The sequence below is a fragment of the Buteo buteo genome, chromosome 5 (assembly GCF_964188355.1).
Source record: "Buteo buteo chromosome 5, bButBut1.hap1.1, whole genome shotgun sequence".
NCBI lineage: Eukaryota > Metazoa > Chordata > Aves > Accipitriformes > Accipitridae > Buteo > Buteo buteo.
Window position 1 is genome coordinate 34,192,592 of NC_134175.1, and position 11,080 is coordinate 34,203,671.

Consider the following 11,080-nt stretch of genomic DNA (forward strand, 5'->3'; position numbering starts at 1 on the left):
GTAGCAATTTTTTTCACTATTAACTCAGTCTGTACTACATTCATTACTACTACTACATTCAATGTTCATTACCTGTGTTTACGTGGAACATGATATTTTACCTGTATGATATTTTGATTTTTCTTTCTACTGGTGGTGCCTCCTAATTTTGTGTAATCTGCAAGTTTCCACTGTGTGTTCCTACTTCTTATGTCATATTCATATTCAGTAATGAATTTAAGGGAGTTTTGCAAACTGATCTCTGGGGGGCTTCATTACGAAGCTTCCTCCAGTTCCGTAGATGCCCTTTCAATACTGTCTGTCATTATATCCCTTTTATTATTTCCTTAAATAATTTACAGTCCTTTTACTAATTTCTGTCTCTCCAGTTGTCAATGCCCAAGGTAACCTATCATATACATGCAGATGTGCAGTTAGATGATTCAGTAATTTCCTTTGCTTAAAATCAGCCATATTATCAAAGAAACTATCTTGGCATTGATTACCTTTGATAAACCTTTTGTGAACTGCATCCCATTTTTCTGCAATATATATGTATGTATTTAAACCTTGAACTAATAGAATAACTACTGTCTGGATCAATTCACCTCTTCTGCCCCCTTAAATATTGGTGCCCCCCCCTCCCATTGCCTCCAAGTCCAGATATAATCTGGGAGTTTTAATGCACAATTTCTAGGACTGCTCCAGCACACTTCTTTTTTTTTCCTATGTCTATTATTTTGACATGACCAGTGTTTTATCCAACATATCCCTTTTTATGTCTTCACAGTCTATAATGTCATCAGACACCCTTTTCCGTCTATTTTTGTTTTTTCTAAAGAACACATGCATTTCGGTATCTGTGTTCCAGCCCTGACTGCTGTTTCAATGTATTTTGCTTTCCTGCAATAGCTCATTCTACATCCTGCAGCACTTCAAACTTTTCCATTTTGTTTAAGAATGCAAGGATTCAGAGCAACAAACCTTAAAAGTATTTCTTACTGATTGGATCCATTTCCCTAATTAGTCTATTCATGAACCATGCCATCTAACTGATGATTATTTGCATCAAAATTAGTATTTTCTTCTAGATGTCCATCGTATTTCCCCCTCTCTTCTTTAAGCCATTATTGTATCCCTGTTTTCTTGATTTCCCCATTCCTTTGAATTAAATCCAGATGTGGAAAATATGTGCCTCTCCCAACAGTCTTCCTTTCTTTTTTAGTTTACAGCTAATATATGCATAGATGTGCACTCATTAATGAAGGAGGAAGAGAGATCTCAATAGAAGTTTAGGGAAACAGTGAGTAAATGCAAACTGTATTGCAAAAATAAAACTCAAGATTTGCCTTTCTGAAAGGGGGTCATCCTTTGGTTTTTTGACAGATCTTTCATGCTCTGTTTTGGACATAATTTTTTTTAAACTATAAAAAGTTGCAGTGAAGACTTCTGGAAAACTTGGAATATGTTTCACTGGTTTTTAAATTGACCTACCATGTATCTTACACATGAAAAAATAAATGTCTAATAAATAGGATATTGGCATATATATTTCACTGGCATTACTAAGCAACTTAATGTAAGTGACATTCTTCAAAGCTTTGCTGTTCCTCTGGAGTCTCCCAGGCTACATCATATAAACTAAATGGAGCCAGGACATACACCCAAGTGTGGGTTCAAGACCACTAAACTCCGTACTGTGCCACTTGTCCTCAAGGCTGGAGACTGGGACCTGGACCACTTTATTTGTTAGTATAATAAATTATTTCTGGAGAGAAATAATATTTGCCGTGTAAGTTCCCATCTGTACATCTTGCAGTAAGTATTTTTCCCCCACAGCAAGATGTGAGAAATGTTTGTTTTCTTCTTAATTAGTAAGAATGACTGATAGTAATCATGGCAGGTGGGAAGGGTTTGGGAAGGAAGATTTATGCCTGAGCTGTTACATTTCCCAGACTTCAGCCTGCTTTGGAATCGATTGCTCTTAAGTTACTGTGTAGAATGGGGAGGAGGAAGGAAAGTATTTTGCTTTTTCTGAAGTGAATCCCTGTCCCAGTGTGTGAGAACTGGGGTTCTTTAGAACTAGGAATGGTGCTCCTGCATCCCTGATTAAAACGCACTGTCCTAGTTCTTGTTCTTTCTACATGCTCGCAATTATTCTCCACAAATAGTTCACACCAAAATCATCTTCTTTGTACCTTACAGTCTTTACTATGAGAAAAAGTGCTGCTGTCCTCTCTCCAACTTCAGGATGCCCTCTTCTCTGTTTTCTTGAGGTGTAAAACCAGCCTGCTCTAAATGAATGACTTTTGCATGGAGAGGGAGGGAACAGGGGAATACTTTTCAGTAGAAAACAGTCAAAATTTTAGGATGCGTCTTTGAACCGAACAGATTTTGCTTGAGCCTCCTGAGATTTTCCCACCACTGTTACTCAGTGAAACTGTATTTATAAGATTATTTTAGCATCAAAACACAACTGCATTTAATTCCACTGGATTGCACTTTTGTTACTTTGAGCAGACATTGATGTGTATATCAGCTCTGCAGAGTTCTGAAAGAGATTTAAGAAACAAATATCATAAAACAAACATGTCAAAATAAAAATGCAATTATAAGTCAAAATGTCTTGCGGCTTATGTTGAAGGAAGAAAGGGAAAGCTAATAAAAGAACATATGTATAGTTTAGCCACAAAAGGTGTTCATTCATTTTTCTATGCTGCAGTGCTACATTATCTCATAGAACAGGTGAAGAAAGAAATAGTGCGGAGAATAGTTTTTGGAAGGACATTTTTTACATGTAACTAACTAACAAAGAGAGTTCAGATGCTTACAATGCTAACACAGGTATTTTTAATAAGAAAATTGCAGAAAAGCACCAAATAACTAGAGTAATGATGAAATTCTTTGACTCCACTGGGAGTATCTTTTTCAAAGAGAAAATAGCCTAAGCCAAAAGGTTGAAAATTGTAGAAATGGAAAGTAAAATTTTAAAATAACAGTCTATGCAATGCCATTACAACTTTCTTTTTCTTTTGAGTTCCTGTAATTGGGGAGATTCATTTTATATTGAGGAACTTTCTGCTGCGTTATTTACTAGTTTTACATCTTCTGATATACTTAGCAACACTGCAGATAGAGATCAGATAAATACAATTAGAATTTTTTCACCATTCTCTATTATATTACATATGGTTACGACACGACTATTATCTTTGCTTCACTGTACGCTGCCTATGAGAATGACCTTGCTCAAAGCAAAAACTCCCCGATTTCAAGCTGAGTAATGGTCAGTATTTTTCAATGGGAAGCTGGTGATGATCTTGAGGAGAATTGTTGACTACAACAGGAATTGCGATTGCTCATTATTTCCTTAATTTGTACTTGCCCCAGGAAAGTATGTGCTGTGAAATATTTGTATTGTCACACTTACACCTGATGGCATTAGGCATAATTTTGACTTTATAGATGGCACCAAAAATTTAAAACAGATAAATATGCTTCATTTAAATCATAAGTTACTTTGTTGAAACTGAGAGTATATCTGTATTGTTCTTTTCCGGGTGGTACAGCTGTGTGATAAAGAGTGAAAAGAAATTTGATCCTTAATTTGGATGTTGGCAAAATCCTTTCAAAGACTCAGTTGTAGTGTGAATAAGGTAAGCAGTGCTTTAAATTGCTATAGTTTTCCTCACTAGAGAGGTGAAAGTGAAACTAAGCACAGTACTTTTCCTGTATAAATGGCTTCTAATGCTACAGTTATAAGCTAGATGTCATGAATCAGCAGACAAATAAGTCTGTAGAGTTGCTATGCATGAAACAAATTATCTTATTTAGCCACATGTTGAGACTAACTCCATTTCTTCCTTGCATGTGATATTTTAGCTAAGCAGTAACTTAATTTGAATACACAAAGTAGTAAACTGCTGTCCCTTGGAATCAATTTTACACAGATATTCAGTCAATGGTGTTTGGAAAGAATAAGTTCAATATATGCTGTCATACATTAATAACTTATAAGTGATTTTTCTGGACCAAAAATACTGAAGTGGTAGTGTATGCTTCTTCTTCTGAATTATCTGTGAACATTTTCCTTTAGACTATAGCTGATCATTTTTGTGATAGGCTGGGTAGTGCATGGATGGCTTTTATGTGTTAGTGGGTACATTTTATATTACTTAGAATAAACAAGGTTACTTCTTAATAATGCTTTAATAGGAGTCTCATTGATTATGTGTCACTCCTGTTAGTTCATAAGAGTTTCTATTAAGCATTTACCTGGGTGTATTTTCTGTGATTATGGCAAGCTTTCAATGGTTGCACCTTATTCATCGGCTGTATTTAGCATTATCTCCTTTTTTATTTTCATTCATCTGTAAGATTCTGTGTTTTTTTCTCATGGAAGTTTACAATGATGATGGGAATACTGCATTAAATAAATGGAAGGAAATATATACCCTGTTGCAGATTATAGTAATACATATGTGTACCTGTTTATTTGAGAGAATATTAATTTTTTTCTTAGGCATCCATAGTCATTTCAAAAATACAGCATGCAGTGCAGCATTTCTATCAGATACTGTATGTAATGTGTTCACATAAGCCTCTCAAGGCATAAATCTTCAATGCACGGGAGTTGTTTTATATCCCAGGCTTTCTAAACACTATACTAACTATACAGACTGTATCAATCTGATAGTTTGGGACCGGAATTATAGAAGTGCAGGGCTGTGTGAAAGGTGAGATCTTTGTATTTGAATTTTACTTGAATTGATCCATAAAGTTATTTTTAGAAGTTACATTCTCATAACATCTACATAACCTGGTTTAGTCTAATCTGATTTTTCCAAGCTTTTTAAGCAGTGCTGAAAATTACTTTAGGGAATAGATTTGCTTTCAAACTGAGTTTTCAGAATAAAGTTCGGGTCACTGTGTTCCTTAAGAGATTGGCTGAATGCCACTAATAGTATGTTGTGACTGTTTTTAAATCTGACAGTTGGCTACAATACACTTGAGTAACTTCCAGCTTTATTGTCCAGCCAAGGTATGGTTTCAGTAGAGATACTATCTGGCATCCACAGAAGATATTATCATCAGTCAGAAGCCAGATGCACTTCATCATTTTTTGCAGGTTTACTCATTAAGTTGTGCCCTGTGTTTGAATTAAGTTTGCAAAAAAAAATTTTTAAATGTAAGATTGCAGTTTAGTAATCTTTGCAGTTTGACATGAATATCAATAAATAAACAAGGCTTATGGAGCACATTTAGTATCCCAGTTTATAAGGTTCTCTAAAATATGTTTTCAGATTAAAATAATTAAATTTCAGAATTAGTCTCATTGATCTGAGAAAAGCCAGATTTGTAGACATATATAATATCCTTTATTAGACTAGTGGCTATAGCTGGAACTGTTGCAGAAGTGTTTGTTTAACTATTTCATCTAGTTTATGAAAAGAATATTCATTATCATTACTTTCTGTGTAATATGGATGGGGTCAAAGAGAATTTCTGCACCAGCATGTTCCTGGTTGCCGAGAGACGCTGAGTAAACAACACTACCAATGCGGAAAGTATCACTTCCAAATGTATTTTTTTAAAAAACTTCTAGGGGATGGATCATGCCACTGCACAGACAAGCCTGTGAGATCTCACCTTCTCAGGCAGTTCTGTTTCTGCCCAGTTTACCTTGTATTAACAGAACAATAATTATTGGGATAACTTTTTTTGTGATGCATTACTTCTAAAATGTTAACACTTGCTTAACTGTGGGCAGTTGTTATTCTTTTTTTCCTCTGTTTTTTCAGTCTCAATTAATTTGCCATTCCAAATTACAAAAGTCAACATTGCTTAAAGCATATACTTCTTTCTTTTTTCCCTACAAAGGTTAGTTATTATAGAGTAAGATGTTAGGATGGTGGTTCTACATGAATACGTATGCACATCAAACCCGATTCTCTCCTGACATGTCCATTTATTTAAAGGGAACAGTGCTGAAAGACAATTGAACCAATAGTTGAGTCTAATAGCAAACTACCATGCTCTACGCTGTGTTTTTAATCTTGTGAATTTGAGCTGTACCATGTAGGCCTTCACAGCATTAAGCATTTGTGAAGGAGTTTATTCAAGCTCATCAACGTCAGAAGACTTTTAAAGGTATTCAGGCACCACAAGATGCAGATTTAGATCCCTAGTGAGGTTTTGAAAATCACTAGTTTGTGTGTTGAGGTCACTTGTCTGATCTTGAGTCTCCAGCAGCTGTAAGCCAGTCCTTGGATGGAGGTTGCATATATATATATCTCAGACCTGATGATTTATCAAATGGGATCATTTATTCTAAAGGGCAGCCAACTTCATAATGCCTGCGACTGGAGTTAAGGGAGAGAAGCAGAATGGTGGGACTGGCCACCTCCCTGACTTGAGTTCGATTCTGCCCAGCTCGTGGTGTTGGCACAGCTAGGACCTGGAGGACCGCAGGCTGAGGGGGGCGACGTCTGGGTGACAGGGGCAGTGTGGCTGACTGAAGAATAACGTGAAATAATTTGCAAGTCTGACTTCCTCTTCTTGCAGAGTGGAAGTTGTTGGGATGCAGTTTCTGACGCAAAGTGGATTAACAGTAAAGATGCGGGCATTTGTACACAAATCCAGATACGCCTCTGCAAGCCCATCTCTGGCTACTGTGTGCGGCAGCAACAGCAAAGATGGTCACACCTCCCATGTAACAGAAATATATTAAAATTTATAGCTTTTATTTGTAAACTCACAGATCATGTGCCACACTGTGTAAAGTGTGATTTTTTTTTCTTTTTTTTTTTTCTTCTAGTTTAATGTTCAGAGCTAGTGTCATCCTAATTAGTTTCCACTGACAGAATAAATATTGTTCCATCTGTGCACTATTACAGTCGGCAACTGCAGGTTTGAAACACTTGAGCAGTGGATGTCAAGTAGTCTGTAAAGGGACTGGAAAGCAACTCATTTTGGATTATTTTGCATATAACACCGTTCAGAAGGAGGTTATGGGAGCAATTCTCATCTGTACCACTATCATCCCAAAATTATGCTAAAATTTTGTTCCCTTTTTTTCAACAGAATTTACTTGATAATGATCATGAATACTAAAATGAAACGATTTAATGCATTATGACAACATAAAAACATTAAACCTTTTTTTTTTAAACAAGTTTCCAAATGTTTTTTAAAAGGGAAACATTTGTTATCATATTGCTGAGAGTGGGCCAGATGAACTAATATCCTTATTTATTAGACAATCCTCAGACCAGAGGCAGAGCAACTTGTCAGGAATCTCCTTTCCATTTCCAGTGCAAACACCACGTAAAAGAAAATACACATTTATAAAAGGTAACTCTATTTATTTAAGCCTTAGTCCTGGAAATCTCTTTGGCTGTGATTAAAGCAAATGAAATTAAAAAGCAAGTCAACACTGTATTTGAAGTTCATTTTGGTGGTGTTTTGGAGGGCTCTGAAAAACTCATCAGGCAGGAGAAACAGGCACATAGAATTCTTTCTAAGAAGTATAGTTAGTTTCTGGCTGCAAGTCTGTCTGACATTGGAAATATTTCTTGTGAGTAATAATCCTTTACTTAATGTGATGGAATTTTTCCAGTTCAACTTCTCGTCCTTCTTGTAGCTTGATTAAACAAATTAATTTTTACATAATTGGAAATCAGCACAGCTCTTCCTGAAGATATTTCTCAGTGTTTAAAAAATAGTCTTAAAAGAACATTAACATCTCAACTATTTAAAAAGAGGCAAATCCCAGGCAGCGTCCTTAGGAAATGCTGTAGACTATATAAATCCGATTACCCAAATTCTTTCTTAGCTGAAACAGGATCATATCTCATGATATCTGTGAAACTTACAGCTGATAGCCCCGAGTATCCAAAAATATTCAGTGTCTGCATATTATATTAATGACTGAAATTGTCCAATATATGTCCCTTTATATATTCATTAATTTATTTTTTTTTAATTCTCAGCAACATTAAAATGGAGGTAGATGTAAATATTTTGTTAGCAATTATATAATGAGAACCTTTAGTTTGCATAAAATTATTGTATTTAAAGAGCATGCGTTCAGCTATAGAAAGCAATTGACTGCCAACCTCATTTTCAAAAGTAGAGAAACCTTTGCAGGGTGGCTGGGTTTTTTTGTTTGGTTTTTTGTGTTTTTTTTGTTTTCCTATGTGTTAAAGTTATCACATGTAAAAGAAAAAAAGACGCACTTGCTCTTCTGTGTTTCTTAACATGTTGAGAAGTAGTACGTTTCACTTTGAATATATTGGTTTTGCTCTTAGAAACAAATAGAACTATTGTAGACATAAGGGAGGAAAAAGCAGCACTCACTGGGAATTTAACAATTCAGCCTTATTTACTGGAAGCTTGTGTTATTCTTTTATATAAATTTTGCTATAGAGTTTAAATTATATGGCAATTTTAAGGAACTAAAACTCATAAAAGAAACGCCTTAGAGAAGTGTTATTATACATCATATTTAAATAATTAGACTTCCATCTTATTGAAATATATATTCTTTGGATTTAAAAAGAGATAAAAGCATGAATATTGGCATGATTAGGAAATTATATTGTGCCACGGTGAGATTGATTGATAGTAGTTGAATGAAAATGAACTAAAAAGCTTGTAGAAGTAAATGTGTATTCTACTACTGCTTAGACAAACGTTCTTATGTTTACCTGAGTTATAGGAAGGTTATGCAGGTGAGAATAGGCATCTTTCCCTTCCGTGTTTGGTTTGTGCGTGTTACCATTTTTGCTGTGAAACCCGTCATAAACGAAGGAATAAGCTCCCACTGAAACAGAGAGCGCTTTAACAATTTCACGATTTCACAACTGTTTTTACATCATTTTTACACCAGAAACAAACAAGTAGACAAATGAAAACCCATCAAAATTAAAAATGTGCTGAAAGAGCACACTGGCCTTTAATGTTGGCTATCTGGTAAGGACCCCTTATTTATTTAAGCTTTTTTTAAACCAATTTCTGTAACCAGTTAGGCCAAAGAGATGCACATCTCTGAGAAAACTATCTAAGAAATAGTTTAAAGGTTATAGTTAGAAAAATGCCTTTCTATTATTCTTAAACCATTTTATTGATTTCTCCCCCACCCCCTTTTTTTTTTTTTTTTTTTTTTTTTTTTCATTTATTATATGTCCCCTAAAGGCCTCCTACACATTGAAGTCCACAGTGGAACTCAGTAGTGGGGATGAAGCAGAGAAACCACTGCAGGATTCCCTATTTCAAAGCTGAACCAATATTCACCATTGACACATTCATTCATCTGTGCAGGGTCATTGGAAATCCTCTTTCTCTAGTTTTTCCTTCCCTTCAGGGAGCAATGCTTAAAAGAGCAAACCCCTGGTGTGAGGAGATAGAAGAATTCTCAGCGTGGCCAGTGGTGTCAGGAATCGAATTAAAGTTGTCCATTTGCAGATGACTGTATACTCAGCTCCCAGCACATTCAGCTGTGGGGCTTGCTGCAGATGTTTTATTTGAAATACTGTTGGTGGCACTTAGTTGAATTTAAAAAAAAAAAAAAAATTGGGCCAAAAAGTCGTTTCTCAAAAATAAGAAATGCTGAATTTCAAAATGTGTGTGGTTCCCGCTGTTCCTTTTAGGTCTGGAGGTTGTTAAGGATCATGTGCCAGAGAGGTAAATAATTACAGAATTTACTTCTTTGGGTAATATAACACTTGTCAGTTATTCTGCTATTGTTGACATCCCTATTTTGGCATAAATCAGATTTTGACATTACTAAACCTACAATTTTGTTTTTCTTTGCACACATTATCTCTTCCATGTGAAAGGCACTTGGAAGACACAGTCTGCCATGAAACCTGAAATGCTTGCAGTCAACACGAAGAGCTCCTCTTTACTTCAGTTTCATTTCCTGTTAATAGAGATGAACTCGGTGAACACATTGGGGCACGTTTAGAAATTGTCAAACGGAGATTCTGTAAAAGGAGTTCTGGGAATTTAAAGAAGTCTCTGTCAGTTTGGAGGATGAAAGGATAAGCACAGTTAACCATTTGGTCACCTGCCCAAATTCCCATCCCAGCAACACAATCATACTCCTCCCACATGTGGGTGGCAGAGGGGTTGGGGTGGTATGTCCCTATCCTTAGTGACTGCGAGGAGGTTTAATTTTTGTCACTAATTTCAAAGAAATCTCAGGCAAAAGGTATTTCTGTGAGTAACAGTGGCATGATCTGCCACCAACATAAATCACAGTCTCTTCAAGGAGCATCAGGAAAGGGAAGTGAGAGAGAGTTCGAGGCTACAAATTATACCACTGCCTAATTATGCAGCTTTACTCGTATGACTAGCGAGATATCCACATGCATGTTAGCAACACAGAGGCCTAAATTATAGACATTAATAACAACTTGAAGAAGGGAGAAGGGGAACTGTTCAAACAATTTAAATTCTGTCATAGCAACTTGTGCCTTTAGATAGAGCTACCCCAGAAATATAGATTAAATTTTCTTTTTCAACTAAATCATACAGGTAGTATCTTTATGCAGTGCATATAAAAGTAAGCTCATTGTTCATCCCATAATGAGCACTTCTATACCCAAGTATTTGAGGTGTTATAAAGAGGTAACGTTACAGTAAGATATTTTAATCTAGTTGAATGACCTTACACAAGGGGAAGAATTTTTCCAAGAGGGGCAGTCCAGTAATGAGGGTGAGGTGTGTCCTAAAATGGCCCAGAGCTCATTCTAGCTTATCAACTACTGCTACAATTCCTAATTTGTGGGGCACTAGTGCTTTTTCTGGGCAGTCTATCATTTAAAGAGCTGTGCAAGACAGTTTAATCATTTTAAGAGTATGCTGTGTAACTGATCTTGGAAGTGCCCAGTACTCGCCAGAGATTTATTGAAAAAACATTTGTAGCATGACTGTCTTTCCTTTGAAAATAGTCAAAATATTAAAAAAAGCAGTCATGCTCAGCAGCAGTTTTCATTGATGCATTTAGGGCATTTCTCGTCTTTAGCAATCCAGACCTTTTTAAGAAATGTCATTTCTGGTTATCCTCAATACAAAATGGCCCATCAAAGCTACCTTG